This window comes from Sciurus vulgaris (genome assembly GCF_902686455.1).
Source record: "Sciurus vulgaris genome assembly, chromosome: 16".
NCBI lineage: Eukaryota > Metazoa > Chordata > Mammalia > Rodentia > Sciuridae > Sciurus > Sciurus vulgaris.
In genome coordinates this window covers 25,865,278-25,884,555 of record NC_136477.1, presented here as the reverse complement: position 1 = coordinate 25,884,555, position 19,278 = coordinate 25,865,278, and positions in this window count along the sequence as shown.

The following is a 19,278-nucleotide window of genomic DNA, read 5'->3' as shown; positions in this document are numbered from 1 at the left end:
CCCCCGAGTCACATCCGAGACCCCACCTTTTACTTTTTGTTTTGAGACAGGGTCTCTCTAAGTTGCTAAACCTTCACTAAGTTCCTGAGTCTATCCTCAAACTTGCAATCTGCCTGTCTCAGACTCCCAAGTCACTGGGATTATAGGCATGCACCACCACACTGGGATTTTCTTCATTTCTTATCTCCTGCCAACATCCATGCCCACAGGATCACCTCCCACGAAATGGCTCTCTTAAGTTGGGTTCACTATGAGCGGGGTCTGAGACTGGAATTCACGTTCCCAGAATTTATCAAGCTTGTACACTGAGGCGAAACTTGAAAGGGAAAGAAAAATAAAGTAAGACAAGGAGCTGAGCAAGAATGTGATCCCAGCTGGACCAAGCTTTGGTCTAATCCCACAGGGAACTTTGGAGTGTAAATTTCACCATAGATTTGGTCCTACTTTGAGGCAAGGAGTCATTTGAATCCCTGTCAGTCTACATTTGGACTGCTGTGGGGCAGGAATGGTAACCTCCTGACAGGGCAACTTTGAAGAGGGGCAGCTTTGAGCCATTAGTAACCCATACTCACAGGGCCTGGGATATGGGGGCACCACCTGAGCAACAGTGTCTGAGTGAATACCAAGAGCAGTCATAGCAGTGGGTTACTGAGTCACTTCGTGAGCTGAAGGCACTAGACAGGACTTAGGTCTCGATACTGCCAGTGTGTTCATTTGGAATCACACCTCCATTTTTACAAATCTTTTATGATTAGATTAAAAGCAATGAATATTTTACTTTTTTTCCTAGCCAAGAATCCTTGGCCATCTTTCTCCTATATCAATGTCTATAATCATGCATTTGACACATGTCAAAATCAAACAAAATCCTGGAAGTTATGTCTTAGCATGTTCCATCTTAGTAGAGTGCTTACTATGTTTGAGCCACTGATTTCAGCTCTTGTGTATTTTTTTTTTTTCTTTTGGTAGAGCTGGGGATTGAACCCAGAGCCTTGTGCTCTACCAACTGAGCTATATCCCCAGCTCTGATCTCAGGTCTTTATAAGTATTATTTCCTTGTACTGTCATATAGAGTCCCAACACTCTTAGACATAGAAGAAGTAAGACTGCAGAGGCCAAGATTACTCAGATACCAAAACCTGGCAGAAAACACATGTAAAAAGGAAGGAAGGCAGGAAGTCATGAAGGAAGAAAGGAGGGAGGAAGGAAGAAAGAGAAGGAAACAAGGAAAGAGTCGAAAAAGGAGGACAGGAGGGAAGGATAGGCAGAAAGGCTTTAAATCAATTCATTTATAGTGACAAAAATTGTAATCAAGAACAATTTAAGAACACTTATTATCCCTATGCTTGTATAACTAATACATGTAATGAAATAATACCCAATACAATCAGATAAGAGGAAGAACAACAGGTATAAATATTAAACTATTCAAAAGACATAGATGAAACTATTAATGTATATAGATACTACAATATTATCATTCAAGAGTCCAAGAGATCCATTGCGTTTTAAATTCAGTGATCATATTCTTTCCTCCAAGTCAACTTTTTTCAGACCTAGATTTCCTTAACTTACACGGATGCCAGTCTTGAAAATCACTGAGTGTGTGAAGTAGAGACACATCTTAGAGAAAGTCAAACTCAGAAGGGAGCTTTGTTCTGAAAACCTGGATTGGTCTGCTGCCATTGAAGAACTAACACTTTTTACGTGTGGGTTTTCTCAGTTTACTCACAAAAGGGATGATGTAGGTATGCCCTGTGTTGAGAGCTGAGGATGTTCTGTCAGAACTGAAGTGGGACCATGTTCTTTGGGGCTACACAGTGAAGAAAGGATGTTATTAGCTAATCGGTGTGTTGAGAGATGGGTACACATACTGCACTCAGAACTGGACGGGGTTACTCTCGCCTCCCAAACTATTTCTGTGACTGAGAGGTATTTTAAATGAATTTGTATATTCATAATAAAACAGATTGTGCAATATAATTTGTCTGTTGAAAAATAGATTCTTTTTAAAAAAGAAGACCATATGAGTTCCTTCACTTGCTATGATTTGGGTGGAAATGTTAACTCTCTAATACATTAAATTGTAAAGATTTCATAGGCTTTATGCATCTCAGCTGGGAAGCCTAAAGTGGGAATAAACAGAAGGAGTGTGGGATGGTATGGAAGCAAATAATCTTGCACAGTATTTTCAACTCTGAAAAAAATAAATCTGAAGAAGTAAGTTTTGCCATGACAGGAAGTATTAAAGCGATTCCAAATTCCCATTAAACATATTACTTACATCTCTGAACAAAGGTGGGATATACTTCCTGGGAAGCAGTAATATTTCTATAAAATAAAAATGTAAGTATTATTTTTGCCTATTAACTCTGATTTGAAAATCATAATCATAAACAAAATAGAAAAGAGGAGTTATTCCTAATAACTTCATTTGGCTTTGTGACCCAATGTGATCCTACAATCAGAAAAAATGTGAAATTACACTCCATTTATATATGATTTATCAAAATGTATAATTGCATTCTACTGTCATATACAACTAATTAGAACAATTTAAAAAATTAATAAAAAAGTTATTTAACATTCTAAGCCCACGTTTTTTTCATTTTAAAAATAGAAGTACTACCAATAATGTTATGATAGATTATTGTTAAAGTGAATAAAGTCAACAAAGAGTACATATAGTATGAAACTTTCTTTATAAGAGAAATAGTGAAACAAATTATCATACATGTATCTGTTTACTTTTGTTCCTAGGTAGTACTCAGCAGAATCAAATAAAAACTATTTTAACCAACAAAAGAATTCAATAAGGTAGTTAGAAACATAATCAACATAAACGTGATTGTATAGAATACATCAAAAATGGCAAAGAAAAAGAGATTTATTTACAAAGGAAATAAAAACTATAGCAACAACAAGCAACACTTAAAATATATGCAGATTTGAGTGAAGAAAACTATTCAATTATCCAGAAAGAAATAGATCATTATAATTCCAAAGGGGACAATTCAGTAGCATAAATTTAACAATTCTTTGAGTAACTTATGATTTAATCCAATACAGTGTTAATTAAAATACCCAAAGAATTTCTCCTTGTTTTCCAGGTTTACTTTAAGTCTAATGATCAAATTAACAAAAATTGCCTATATATTTTGAACAACTTCATCAATGAAAAATACTTACAAACATAAATTTCACGTGTTTAAAGTGTATATTTGATGGTTTGTAGTATATTTACAGAGTTGTACAGCAATCATCAAAACAATTTTAGAACATTTTCATCATCTCAAAAAGAAACAATGGTTCCAATATTTGATCTCATTTTTTAAATACAGTTTTAGATACAGTTCATGTATCATAAAGTCCATCCATTTAAAGTATATCATTCAGTGGTTTTAGTATATGGACAAAGTTGAACACAGATCCAGTATCTAATTCCAGAACATTTCCATCACCCCAGAAATAAACCTCATACCCACAGAAGTTACTCTTAGTTTGTCTCTTCAATAGCTGTTGGCAAGCATTAAATCTACTTTCTGTCTCTATGGATTTTTCCATTTTAAACATTTCCTATAAACAGATCCATATGATTATATGGTCTTTTTGTCTGTCTTCTTTGAGAAAAGAAAAAATGAAGGACTTTGCCTGATATTGAAGCATACTACAAAATAGCAATGTAGAATTTTAATGGAAATAGACAAGTATACAATGGATCACACCTACCACCACCACCATCATTTAATACATGACAACAGGGGCATTCTAGTCAAAAAGAAAGAATGTTAACAAATGACATCAGGACAAATAAACGCAAATATAAAAGAAATAAATTTAGAGGCTTTCCTTCTGTCATACACAGAACTGAATTATTTTTAGATTAAATAATTATCAAAAAGAAAACTTCGAGAAAGTACTACCATTATCAGGGTGGGAGAAATCTTCCCAAACAAGATGTAAAGCACTAAAACAAAACAAAACAAACAAAACTCCCAAGGTAAAAGGTTGATAATTTGAAGGCATCAAAATTAAAATTTCTCTAATAAATTGGATTGTAACCGAACAAATAAAACGTTCATAAGCCACACTACGCAAATGAACAATTACATAAAATATATAAATAAATTCAGAAGAGACAAAACTACTTCACAGAAGAATTTCAATTAATAAATGTACATTTTTCTCCCCTCCAGAAGGTAGAGCTTAATTTCCTTCCTCAAGTGTGAGTTGGATTTAATGACTTGTTTCTAACATATGAATAATGAAAAAGAGGAAAAAAAATGACTTTACTATGGAGCAATCTGGCAGGCATTATCTTAACCAAGTGATCAGGGTCAGCATCACTTGTAGGAAGCCATGCTGAGACCACATGTGCTCTGGTGATGTGACAAGAAGGCACTTAACTTCTGTGGTATTCTTTCCAAAAATCCATAGTCTCAGTTCAAATGTGAGAAAATATCAGAAAAACCCAAATTAATGACCTTTCTATGAAATATCTGACAAGTACTCTTCAGAATGGTTCAGGTCATGAAAAACATGGAAAGATTGAAAAATTGTCACAGATTGAGGGAGGCAAGTGAAACATGATAATATGGCATCCTGGATGAAATTGTGAAACAGAAATAACATTAGTGGGAAAACTGAAGAAATTTGAATAGAGTCTATAATTAGGTTAATAGTATTGTATCAAGGTTAATTCCATACTCTTGACAAATATTTAATGATTATGTAAGATGCTAACTTTGGAGAAGCTGGGTGAAAAGCACACAAGAATCCTCTGAGCTAACTTTGCCACTTTGTTCTAAATCCAAAATTATTTCAAGATGAGTTTTTAATTATAGAATGGTGAATAAGCAAATTGAAGAAGAAACTGGAAGATGGAAAGACCTTCCATGTTCATGGATAGGCAGAATTAATATTGCCAAAATGGTCATACTACCAAAAGCAATATATAGATTCAGTGCAATCCCCATCAAAATATCAATGACATTTTTCACAGAACTAGAAAAAAGAGTTCTAAAACTGATTTGGAAAAATAAGAGACCCAGAATATCCAAAGTCATTTTAAGCAAGAAAAGCAATGCTGGAGGCATCATAAATACCTGACTTTAAATTATACTACACAGTTATAGTAACAAAAACTGCATGGTACTGGCATTAAAATAGATAGACCAATGGGACAGAATAGAAGACAGAGACAAACCCACATAGTCACAGTCATCTGATCCTTGACAAAGGAACTGAAACATATATTGGAGAAAAGACAGCCTGTTTAACAAATGAGATTGAGAAAACGGGTTATCAATATGCAGAAGAATGAAACTTAATCCCTTTCTCTCACCTTGCACAAAAATCAACTCAAAATGGATCAAAGACCTAGGAATTACACCACAGACTTTGCAACTCCAGAAGAAAATATGGAGTCAACACTCCAACATATGGGCACAGATAACAACTTCCTCAATAGTACTCCTAAAGCTCAAGAAATAACACCAAGAGTTAATAAATGGAATGGCACCAAATTAAAAAGCTTCAGCAACAGCAAAAGAAACAGTTAAGAATGTGAAGAGAGAACCTGCAGAATGGGAGAAAATCTTTGCTAGAACGCTTATGACAGAGGACTAATATCCAGAATATACAAAGAACTCAAAAACTCAACACAAAGAAATTATAAATAAACCAATTAATAAATTGACACTTCTCCAAAAAAGTTAATACAAATGACCAACAAATATATGTAAAAAATGTTAACATCATTAGCAATTAGGAAAATGCAAATCAAGAATTCACAGAGATTTTTATCTCATACCAGTCACAACGGCAGTCATGAAGAGCACAAATAATAAATGTTAGAGAGGATGTGAAGAAAAAGGAACATTTTTATGCTGCTCATGGCACTGTAAATTAGTATAACCACTACACAAATAAGTATGGAGTTTCCTCAAAAAACTAGGTTTGGAACCACCATGTGACCCAGCTATACCATTCTGTGGTATTCATTATAAAGAATTAAAGTTATACTACAGTGACACATGCATACTCATGTGTATAGCCGCACAATTCACAATAGCCAAACTATGGAACCAGTCTAGGTATCTGTCAATAGATAAATAGATTTAAAAAAAAATGGTAATTTTTCTGATTGTTTCTTTTGTTTCAGTTTCATTGATTTCGGCTCTGATTTTAACTATTTCCTGTCTTCTACTACTTTTGGTGTTGGTCTGCTCTTCTTTTTCTAGGGCTTTGAGCTGTAATGTTAAGGTCGTTTATTTGTTGATTTCTACTTCTTTTTTTGAATGCGCCCCATGAAATAAATCTTCCTCTCAGTACTGCTTTCATAGTGTCCCAGAGATTTTGATATGATGTGTCTTTGTTCTCATTTACTTCTAAGAATTTTTTAATTTCCCTCCTGATGTCTTCTGTTATCCATTCATCGTATAATAGTGTATTATTTAATCTCCAAGTATTGGAGAAGTTTCTGTTTTTTATTCTGTCACTGCTGATGGGGTTGCAAATTAGTGCAGCCACTCTGGAAAGCAGTATGGAGATTCCTCAGAAAACTTGGAATGGAACCACCATTTGACCCAGCTATCCCACTCCTTGGCCTATACCCAAAGGACTTAAAAATCAGCATACTGCAGAGATACAGTCACATCAATGTTCATAGCTGCTCAATTCACAATAGCCAGACTGTGGAACCAACCTAGATGCCCTTCAGTCGATGAATAGATAAAGAAACTGTGGCATATATATACAATGGAATATTACTACCCGCCATGAAGAATGATAAAATTATGGCATTTGCAGGCAAATGGATGAAATTGGAGGATATTATGCTAAGTGAGATAAGCCAATCTCAAAAAACTAAAGGACGAATGATCTCGCTGATAAGCGGATGAGGACATATAATGGGGGGTAGGAGGGGTTAGTGTTAGGGCTAGGGTTAGGTTTAGGGTTAGTGATAAGGAGGGTGGTAAGAATGGAGGAAGGAAGGACTGTATAGAGGGAAAAGAGGGGTGGGAGGGGTCGGGGGGAAGGGGAAAATAACAGAATGAATCAAACAACATTGCCCTATGTAAATTTATGATTTTTAATAAAAAAATGGGAAAAAAATGGTATACACACACACATACATGTTGCTCCCTGTTCAGCAACAAGGTGCGATGTATCTCCTAGGGCCCGCCCAAAGGAGAATACGGGGCGAGCAGGATGATGAGTGTGGGCGGCAAAGGAAACACACCAGAGCCGGGAGGTCTGTCAGCGCAGTGGCGAGGCAGGAACTCGTTTATTGAGGAGGTTACACAGGTTTTATGTAGCATGCGGGCTAGGTGGGAGCTAATTAGCTTAAAAATGAACAAGGCACGGGGGATTCAGGCAGGGGAGAGTTCCACAGGACTATATGGCAAACATGAGTTGGTCACGTTTGCAGAACTGCTACTAACCAATCCCTGACAGTAGGAGGTGGAGATAAGCAGGCCAACCAGGGAGTGACACATAACTGGTTGCTGGGTAAGAACATACCTCCCAGGTTTTCAGGGGAGGGCGGCAGTGCAAGGAGGCCTGAGTAAACTGTTAGTGAGTCAGGCAGTGCCACGTATGAGGAGGGGGTCGCCATGAGGGTGCAGTAGCCATTATAGGGGTGTGTCCCCTATACACACACACACACACACACACCACACACACACACACACACACTGGAGTTTTTATTCAGCCATAAAAAAGGATAAATTTTTATCATTTGCAGGAAAATGGGCGGAACTTGAGAACATATGTTAAGTGAAATAAGTCAAACTCAGAAGGTCAAGGGGTCCAAATCTTTCTCTCATATGTGGAAGCTCAAGAGAAAAGAGGAAAAGAAAAGATAAGTGGGGGGAATCTCATGAAATAAATGATCAGAAAAGTATAGGAAAGGGACCAGAGGGATGGAGGAGAGGAGGGCAGAGAGAAATATTGGGGACCTATATTAAACAAATTATAGTTGTGTTGTGTGTTCATATGCATAAGTACAATGAACCCTACTATTATGTACAAGTATAATGTATTATGTATAATTATAATATTCTATATTATGTAAAAATATGGAAAAAGATAAGTTTTCCTTTGAACTTGATAATGATGAAAATTATTGGAAAATAATTTATACTAAAAAAAAAACCCACCACACAGATATACTGTACTTGCAATATGTGTATTAATCAATATATTTAAAGAGCTTCTGCTAATCAATTAAGGGAAGACAAACCATGTAGTACAAAACTGACAAAGTATACAAAGTTGAAAACAAAAACCAAGGGAAAAGCACTTATGATGACATTTCTATGAGAAGATTCTGAAAAGTCAAAAAAGTACAGATGAAAAAGATAACATTAGATCAGCCACAATTTTATTAAGTGCTAATAATGGAGACTGGGGACAAGGAGCTCACTTTGAAGGCGAGCAGAGATATAAATTGATGCAAACTTTGAAAAAGGGAATTTGAACCTCTACAAAGGTATTAACTTTCCTGAGATTCTATTCATCAATTCACCCATTAGGTAATACAGTCTAGAGAAATATTCTTATTCATGAAAACAGTTCACAAAAAAATTAAAAATTCAACTCAGGAAATTGCACACAATCTAAATGTCCACTAAAGGGGAAATATTCATAAAATTAAAAAGAATCTGAATATCTATAAAAGGGGAATGTAAAATAAATAAGTTCATGGGTATATTAAATATCATGCAACTCTTCTTTGCTTTCATTAATACATTATAATTTACATTATAGTGAGATTCATTGTAAATTCACAGGTGCACACAACATAAATTTGCTCTCATAATTCTCCAGCACTCCTTTCCCTCTTCTCCTCCCTCCCCCTTTTCTCCTATCATTCCGGTCTTCTTTCTATTTACATGTCTGTATTTTCAGTTAGTACATTGTACTTACACATGAACATGTGATTTGCTGTGGTATGGTGCATACATGCATATCACATATTTGGTTGATTTTATTCCACATTTCTTCCACTTCCCTCTTTCCTCACTCTCTTTTGATCCTTCACCTTTCCTCTACTGATTTCCTTTTTACTTTTATCATATCCCCTTTTTATTCTTTTTTTTTCTTTCTACCTTCCACATATGAGAGAAAACATGACCCTTGCCTTTCTGAGTCTCATTTCACTTAGTATGATGTTCTCCCAGTTCCATTACCCCACAGATGACATAATTACATTCTTCTTTATGGCTTATTAGAGTTCCAGTGGTGTGTGTGTGTGTGTGTGTGTGTGTGTGTGTGTGTGACATTTTCTTTATTCATTCATTTGTTGATGGACACCTAGGCTGGTTCCATAACTTGGCTATTGTGAATTGTGCTGCTATAAATTTTGGTATACATGCATCACTATAGTGATAACTGATTTCAATTTCTTTGAATAAATACTGAGGAGTAGAATAACTGGGTCATATGGTACCACACAACTCTTAAAAGTAGGGTAGAGATAACCATGACAGATGATAGATAGATAGAGAGAGAGAGAGAGAGAGAGAGAGAGAGAGAGAGCAAGGTAGCTTGCTTCTGTTACCTTCTCTTCCTTTAATGTAATTATTGTCAGAAATGTGGGCAATAAACAAGGGGGATAAATGATACAAATAGTGCACTTGTTTTCTGATAACTTGTTTAGCTAAGATTTACATATTTAAGACCCTTGCTACTCAGAACCTATTTTTGAGAGTATCTGATACTTGTTCATTCTAAGAAGAGCAGTGTTTTGTCTTCCACGAACTTTTGAAACAGAAAGATTATAATTTTTAGCTTAAGTGAAATGAAGATACTCTGTGTTTCGAGTGAATAATGCTGGAAGAAAGCTACTGTTTGTGTGTGTTTGGAGTTATGTGTGTGCACGTTTGTTGTTTTACTCGTGCGGTACTGGGGATCGAACTCAGGGCCTTGTGCTTGGGAGGCAAGCCCTCTACCAGTTGAGCTATCTCCCCAGCCCTCGTGTCTATCTAGTGTGTGTGTTTGTGTCTCTGTGTGTTTTAAAGAGGTTCAAGAATTATGCAAACCCTTCCAATCCTAATTTCTTGGTCCCCTGTTTCCAACCATGTCAACTGCATTGACATACGAATATATTTTGTTCTGACCAAATGACTCTGCTGAATGGTGACATTAATATTTTTGAACAGACACATGTCAAACTCTATTAGAAGTAAAGGAGGAAGAGTGTTTTTGTACCACATGTATAGCCACTGTCCAGGCCAGTTTCAGTTTGAAATATTCTAGCCACCTGACAAATCAAAAATAATCTTTGTCATATCACGTATCTCATGTAGGACTTCAGAGTCTGGTCATTGAAAGCACACCAGAGAACAGGGTACAGTAGAAAAAAGAACCTAACTTCTGCTATTTGCTGCCACGTGACTCAACCTCAAAACATTATATTCAGTGAAGGAAGCCAAATGCAAGAGACCACACATTCTATTAGTCCATTTACCTGAAATATCCAGAAATGAAAAATCTGGATGCAGATTGGTCTAGGGGTTGCTTGAGCTTGAGACTAGGGAAAAGACAGTTTGCAACAGGCAGGCCAGCATCTTTCCGGGTAATATGAGTAGTCTAAGAACGGATTATGGTTATGATCAAGCAACTCCATAAATTTCTAAACACTACCACACACTTACAGAATGTAATTGCATCTCAATAAAGCTGTCAAGAGCATTGATACAATCCTGTAAGGACAGAACTGTGAGGCTCTGCTAGATTTACACTGCTGGTATTTGGATGGTGTTCGGTGAGGCCGCGGAGAATCCAGGATCAAAGGTCCAATATTGGCAATAAGAAAGCTAGGGCAGCCTGATGAGAAAGTAATTTAGGTGTCTTCAAGCCACCCAGAATGAGATTCTGCCCTTGCAGCATCAAAGAACCAGGGCAACTTGGAAGGCAGCCTCCCTGAATACCGACCATTCAGTTTTTGGTGCCTACTCATAACTTATCTGTCAGCAATCTATTGTTAGACAACAGAACTGCCTTTCACAGCTCTTTGCTACATAACCTAGAATCTCTATACCCAGAGGAGACAAAGCCTTACTGAATTTTATTCCAAGTGTTGGAGGCTGAAGTACTGGGTTCACCTTCATCCCCAACCTTTTTTTTTTTATTTTAATTTTAATTTTTTAGACAGGGTCTTGCTAAGTTGCTTAAGGCCTCACTAAGTTGCTGAGGCTTGCTTTGAACTTGTGGTCCTCCTGCCTCAGCCTCCTGAGTTGCTGGGATTATAGGCGTGTGTCACTGCATCAGGCTTAGAAAGAGTCTTGAAGGAAGATTCATGTACTGGGGCTGCAAGAAATTTTGCTGTAGCTGGTGTATCAGATGTAAGTTGAACCCCAAAGAAGATTCCAGGAAAGGCATAATGAGGAAGGTGCCTGGGTCTTCCTATTCCTCTGTCTCCACGATCACCCTCAGGTTTAACACCTGGCACTTAACAAGGTGGTCTGTTTGCTGAGTTCTCTGCTGGAGAAAGAACTACCCACGTTTCATTAGATGTCCAGTTTACAGCCTCCACGGGCATGGAAGACGATGCCAAGACCTACAACCTTTCCAGTCAGGCTTTGTCCTTACTCTGATGTGCATGGGATATGAAAATATCCATTAGTGTTGTAGCTGCCACGAGACCTGGAGTGGTGGCTCCTTTGCTGCAGGTGTCTGTCCGAAGAGAAGAGGAACTAGAAAGTGTCTTCGACAGACGGACAAGCTTTGAACTATTGCACAGCCTGAGCCTGTGGACACGGTGGAGCTGATCCACAGGAGCGCTGTTAACAGCACTGGGTGTCCAAGATTCTTGAGAGGATTAGCATTTAGAAGATAATTCCATTATGCCTTGTGGCATCAGACAAAGGAACTCAGTGGAAATATTATTAAAGGGTAAATTGTAGCTGATATGCAGATCCAAGGCTGACTTCCTGCTCTCCCTTGAATCCACTTAGCAGTGAATGAAGCAGAACTTGTGGGCATAGCCATGAACTAATTTCACTCTGCCTTCCACTCTCTTCAAAGTTTGCCTGGTAGGAGAAATTTTTTCTCTGCCTTTGAATGAAAACTCAGTCATTTACTTTCAGTTCATTCATTGCTCATGAAAGATCCACTGGTCATTTTTAAATAAACAATCTTGATCTAAAAGTTATTGTTGTAGTCCATATAATAATGTAGATTGCAAATTTGATTTAAAATTAAATCTCCTCTATTGCTAGTTAGGACCTTCTGCATTTTTTCCCTTCTCTCTCTCCTCCTGTTTTCCCATTTATTAAATTTCCTTTGCCCTGATAAATTAGGCAAACAGCCTGATTCTAAGCGGCCACTTCAATTAGCCAGACAACAGCTAACCTGCCTGTTTCGCCGTCTGAATTCTACCATAAGAAAGATGTCTATCAAGGACAATAATTTGACAGTCACAGACACTGAAAGCCACACATACAGAAACATTAACCCAGTTTTAACCATGGACATGCATTGAACAATGTATGGCCACCACTTTCCTGTTCGATGGGAATATCAGTCACATAAGGAGGCCAAGCAGAGACAACTGTCTATGACTGTTGGGGAGACATTCCCTGACTTTAGTGTGTCTTTAGAATGTGAAAAATTAGGAAAGGGGATTTGAGAGAAAGAGGCTTATCCTAAAAGTTATTAAATATGGAACTATAGCTAAAATGGTTTCACGTGACTATGCAGCACTCTGCTGAAAGGGTTAGGAAATCTCCTGTGATACAGTACCCTTGGGCCATGGGCAACAGATGGTGGAAGAGCATGAGTACCCTTCCATGTCAAGTTAAAGAATTTACATTTCATTTTGAAGGCAATAGAATACCATTGAATCTTTATAAGCTGGAAAGGAACAGGAAAAATTTAAGGCCAGAGAATGATCTTCCTCTCAATGGTATGGCAAATAGATTAGCAAGGGAGAAGACGTGGTAGCAGAGAGACTAGTTTGGAGAGTACTCATCAACTAAATGGGTCAGTAGTGTCTGACACCACCGTAGATGCAGGGAAGATGGGGAGGAAACTGAATCACAAAGAATGGAAGTAGATAGAGTCATCCTGAAAGGGCTTCAGAGGATGACAAAGACAAGGAGGTTGAGAATGACATCCTGATTCTGACGTGGTTACTTACGAGATACAATGCCATTTGTGGCTTTGGGAAACCCTGGTGAAGGAGGGATTTTGGAGTGAGAACTTAGCACATTTTAAATGAATATGTACATTTCATGTCTCTGTCACTTAAAGTACCACCACCACAGGGACTCCACCTCTTTTATTTGGTGTGGTATCTCCAATGTGCAGAGCATAGTGAAAGATGTTTAGTTGATATTTCTTAAAATGAATGCATGAAAATGACTGTGTTATAGTCTATCGTTGGGAGTATTTGACCATTTTTGTAGCTTCATACTTGGGAATTTGGTCAGCTTCCAGTATTTGTTGAAAGAATGAATGAATGAGTGAACAATATTTGATAATGAATGGTAGACCGTGGGAACACAGGTGGCCGGCATATGGGACTCACAACCTTGCCTCTTTCTTCCTTTTCTCTCCTTCTCAAGAACATGTGAACCTGTACCAAGGAATAGGGAACACAGAGAACTATGGGCCTATGTTGTTTCTAACATTATCTCCAACTCCTGTGGCAAACCCTGCAGGCTGCCTCAGAACAGTCACACCGAGTCCTTTCTCACCAAAGACACTCTGATGTGAAATCCAGTTTTCTGCCACTGCTTGAGTGTCTATGAAAATGAAATCAACTGGTAAAATTTAAAGATAAATCAACGGGTAAAGGTTAAAGCTGAGACAAGATTTATAAAGGTATAAGCAGGCGGCAAAATAAAGTACAGGTAGCAGGAAGGAACTACTTAACTGATTATTTTAGAACTTATGGTATGTGTGCCACAAAAATATATTTTCCATGGCATTCGATGATTATAATTCTGCACACTAATGCTAGAGATACATCCCAGAAAATCTGCACAGACTCAGAGCAAAATATTGTAGACTACCAACTCAGGATGCATGGTGCATGTGAGAAGCCAGGGTTATTCCTGCTGAGTTCATTCAGGAAGGGATAATATGATGCATGCACAACCAGAATCAATAGATGAGGAGTTTTTGTTTGCAAGAGCAAGGTTAAAATGAAGAAAATAAGGGTAATATGTATTCTTTCTTAGAAGTATGTGATGTCTTTGGAAGAAAATTAGTCCTCAAAGAGGAGAAAATTGTATGCTGTCTGTCCTTGCAGAGAGAACCAGATCTCCAGTAAGAATAACTGCCATTTTTCCACCTGGACCACAGCTTTTATCCCTTTCCTCTCCTGGTCAGTGGAGACCCACGTGGAGAAGACTGCTCATCAATGTCCAGCTGGGTGTCAGTTGACCTTGCTGTCTGGGAGTGAGGGAAGGATGCTGAGGATGCTGCTGGAGAAGGTCAGGTACTGAAGTAGAGAGGAAGCTTAGATGGAGCATCAAAGCAGAACAGGGGAAGTGGGGAGACAGAGTATGAGGAAGAACAGACCATCTGCACTTTCACAAAACCTGAGAGGAATGTTATGTTTCTTCCTTCCCCTTCTCACATAGGAGGGCAGCATTAAGGTCAGGTTTGTTCCTTGCACAATTCTGGAAGGCACCACAGTTGACGTAAATTATATCCCTAGAGTCACACAGTGAACCTCTGTGCTGTAGTATCTGCTAGCTTTGGATGAAGCCACATCTGATCTCCCACAGTGATGGGATGCTTCCCAGAGATCTTCAGGAACAAGAACTGTGTAAACCTCCAAGTTCAGGGTAGGCTTGTTCCTGGGACAAGGCAAATAATGGAACTCCGGAAACAGTTTGCAGTTCTCATACCCCAGACCCCTCACTCCACAGCCAACTTCCCTCATTTCCTGGGAAGGTGCTCACTGGATCTACTACCAAGCCTGAGACACAGGTTCATTCACTGAGTCCCTCTCACCCAAGATCCTGCAGGACAGAAAGGAAAGCCTCATACAGGCTCCACACTGTCCAAGACCATGTCTGGCTGAGCTCGGTTCATCAAGTCAGTTCACTTTATGAAATGTCTGGCCTATCCCTCTGTCCCTAACTCTCAACAAACCTCCTATCTCCTGATCCTATTTACATGGAATTTCAATGACAGACCACTAATGACCCCTCCTTCATGTATTAAAAGTCTGCCGCACTATGGAAACCTTGTTCTGCCAACCTGTAAATCAAACAATGTCCTATAAGAGCCAACAACCTGCACTTGAGTAACCAGAGATTTGCATATCAAATTCTTCATTATTTTTTCAACTATATTGGAGGATTTCCTTGTTCCAGAAAGGTATCCATCAGGACCTAAATATGAACTGTTGTGTGACATACATGCAGAAGTTACAATGGTGAGGTCCCAGAACATTTGTATCAACACTGTCTTAGCTCTTTTTCTCCAGTGACCAAAAGAACTGACAAGAACAATTTAAGAACAGGAGAAGTTTATTTGATGATCATGGTTGTAGAAATCTCAGTCCATAGAGGGCTGTCTCCACAGCTCTGGGTCCAAGGTGAGGCAGAACATCATGGCGGAAGAGTGTGGTGGAAGAAAGCAGATTGGAATGTGCAATAAGAAAGCAGAGAGAGTTTCACACACCAGAGACCATATATACTCCAAAGGTAAACCCCCAGAGACCTACCTCCTCCAGTTACACCCTAACTGCCTACAATTACACCACCCTGTGAATCCATCCAAGTGGATTAACACACTGATTAGGTTAAGACTCATAACCCAATCATTTTACCTCTACATTTTCTGCATAATCTCACACATTAGCTTTTGGGCAATAAATCATATCTAAACCATAACATTTAGTCTTTGCATATTTCTCAGCATAATTATCAAGTTTAGCAAGTTGTAGAATGACTTAAGACATTGAAATTTTTGGTTTTGACACAACTACCTGGACAATTGTCACAACTAAATACATAATTGTAAAGACACTTAAATGTTCCTGAATTAGGATTTTGATTTCTACAAAACTAAATGGAATGTTAGGTATAGAAACCATTCAAATGTTTTGCACGAAGTGTAAATTAAATAATGTATTGGTTTGATCTTTCTTATTGATGGCAGAAGCCCCTAATGTAGCAATCTTGTTTGAATAGTTGGTTTTGTTTAAAGATCATATAGGTAATGGACTAACCTATCTCCTGGTTCATTATCAAGCATATCTTGATGACACTAAAGGTACAGAATTAGGTTAATAACATTGATCAGTCAGAAACACAAATATTAACAATAGCTCCTTGGTTGCTGTGAGATTTCAGAAATACTGGACTCACCAGGGTGACCAACTGTCCTTGTTTGCCTGGGACTCAGGGAGATCCCAGGATGTAGAACTTTCCATTTTAAAAACAGGGAGAGTCCTGAGTTCAGTAGGATGAACTGGTCACCCTACCCCTCACATTGTAGACTCTGAAGGCATATCTGTCACAGAGGGGTTTTGCAGAGGAAACCTCTGCCAAGTCCCCTAGGCTGCTCAGCACTCCTTCCCCATACCAAGGGCCACTTGAGCCAGCAGTGCCCCACTGCCTGGCAATACCTTTCCCTCTGCTTCCACTCTGTGTCTGTGCTGCTCTCAGACGTTATGTAATGAGCAAGAAAGGAGTTCTAAGGATTTTTATTTTGTCTTTTCTCACTCTTGCTCTCTGAGTTTTATTTTTCTGTGTTTGTCTTTTCAGTGTCCCACATAAGTCTGGAACAGTAGAACACCAAGTGTCTCTGTCCAGTTACCAACCCTTCTCTTGTCATAGCACTTTGTATTCCCCAGTCACTAAATACACCACCCAGAACTTGTTTAACAGTGCTACAATCATGCTGGGGCTTGTATTTGCATCTCACATGTCTTAATAAAAAAACTTGAAAAATGATCCTTGGAAGAAAATTCCATAATTCCCATCATATTTATAAATTTATCTGATTAGATATATTTTGAATGTATTTAAATGGGAATTTCAGGTTCATTTCAACGAACGTTTTTAAGTCTCAGCTGTTGTGGGATCTTGTGTTGGCTTCCTGATATGCTCTTGCCCCTCACCCCCACCACCAATGCATCTACGCCCATCCAAATTTGGACCCACAGTACATGTCTATCTTTGCTGAGAATTTTTTCTTGTTTCCAGAACCAAGAACTGGTATATAAACATTTTATATTCCTTTGCTTTCTAGAAGAACTAAGTCTGAGTTTTGAGTTTTACGTCAGCTTAGGAATTTCCTCATGGGATCAGTCACCAGATAGTGGTGGCACATCCTGGCTTGCCTGCTTTCCTTTCCCTGACTCACCTTTCCACTGCCCCGCCCATGTTTTCTCCACCTCCCAAGAAGATCAACCGCTCCTCAAGCTCTGGGTCAGAGTTTTCTTCTGTAGAAACCCAAACTAAAGCTCCCAATACAAATCCAAAGCAGTTCATTGTCTTTCAGGTCACCCTGTTTGTTTTCTTCCAGAGTATTTTTTACAACACAGGTTTTTATGTGTGTTTACCTGCTTATTCATCTCCCTGACCAAAGTTAAACTGAGTTAGTTGGTGTCCATGTTCCTCAAGGCTAGCTCCTAGAGCTGCTCACAAAGCCTTGCATACAGAAGTAGCTCAAAAAATGCTTGTTAAGTGGGTGAGTTCTAAGGCAGTTGATTCAAAACTTAAAATCATACAGCCAATTTACCAAATTTTGTTTCAAGGAGCATAACGCCTTCCCATGTGTGTGTTTGCCAAGCTTATCTGATATGCAAGAACATCCGCCAGTCAAATCTGGAACCTGAAGCTGACTGACTCTGGAGCCTGTGTTGCCAAACTGTACTGACTTTTTCTCCATTTGAAAAACAATATTATTTCCCTATATTATCCCTACCACAGAGTTTTGTTGGGAACATTACATTACTGTGTTTGAGGTACAGCTTTGAAAAACATAGAACATCCCTACTTATGGCAGACACTGTTCACATTATGCACGTGAAGACAGAAGAACATGTGACCCATGTCCCTGACAAAGGGCATCCTCAAAAGATGTGACAACCACAATCACAACCAGTGTGCCCGCAGAGATCCCTTATTTATATTATTAAAATACAATGTTGCTACATGTGTGCTTTCTATAGACTGAGCCAAAAGTATAATTTTTCTGTATGTTAGAAACAGATTATTTTTTAAAGGAGGAAACCATACAACATCTTCAGTAGCTGTGATTTCTGCTAGGAAAAAAAAATCAGTGGAATGTTTTAAAAATGCTGGGGAGATGGTTGGTTTTAAAAGTCATGCCAATTAAAGACAAAGAGGCTGGGTGCAATGAAAGCGAATATGGGAAAAGCCACAGTGTATGTGACAGGCGTGTATGGATGGAACCTGTGGAAGTGTTAAGAGCAGAAACTCAGCACCAAGCACTGGCTGGCCAGCTCTCAACTTGACTCCCTAGCTTTCTCCTTTTATTCCACAATCCCAACAGCAGATTTCCTTTCTTCCTTCTTTCCTTCCTTCCTTCCTTCCTTCCTTCCTTCCTTCCATACAGGGGATTGAACCCAGGGGCACTTAACCCCCGAGTCACATCCGAGACCCCACCTTTTACTTTTTGTTTTGAGACAGGGTCTCTCTAAGTTGCTAAACCTTCACTAAGTTCCTGAGTCTATCCTCAAACTTGCAATCTGCCTGTCTCAGACTCCCAAGTCACTGGGATTATAGGCATGCACCACCACACTGGGATTTTCTTCATTTCTTATCTCCTGCCAACATCCATGCCCACAGGATCACCTCCCACGAAATGGCTCTCTTAAGTTGGGTTCACTATGAGCGGGGTCTGAGACTGGAATTCACGTTCCCAGAATTGATCAAGCTTGTACACTGAGGCGAAACTTGAAAGGGAAAGAAAAATAAAGTAAGACAAGGAGCTGAGCAAGAATGTGATCCCAGCTGGACCAAGCTTTGGTCTAATCCCACAGGGAACTTTGGAGTGTAAATTTCACCATAGATTTGGTCCTACTTTGAGGCAAGGAGTCATTTGAATCCCTGTCAGTCTACATTTGGACTGCTGTGGGGCAGGAATGGTAACCTCCTGACAGGGCAACTTTGAAGAGGGGCAGCTTTGAGCCATTAGTAACCCATACTCACAGGGCCTGGGATATGGGGGCACCACCTGAGCAACAGTGTCTGAGTGAATACCAAGAGCAGTCATAGCAGTGGGTTACTGAGTCACTTCGTGAGCTGAAGGCACTAGACAGGACTTAGGTCTCGATAC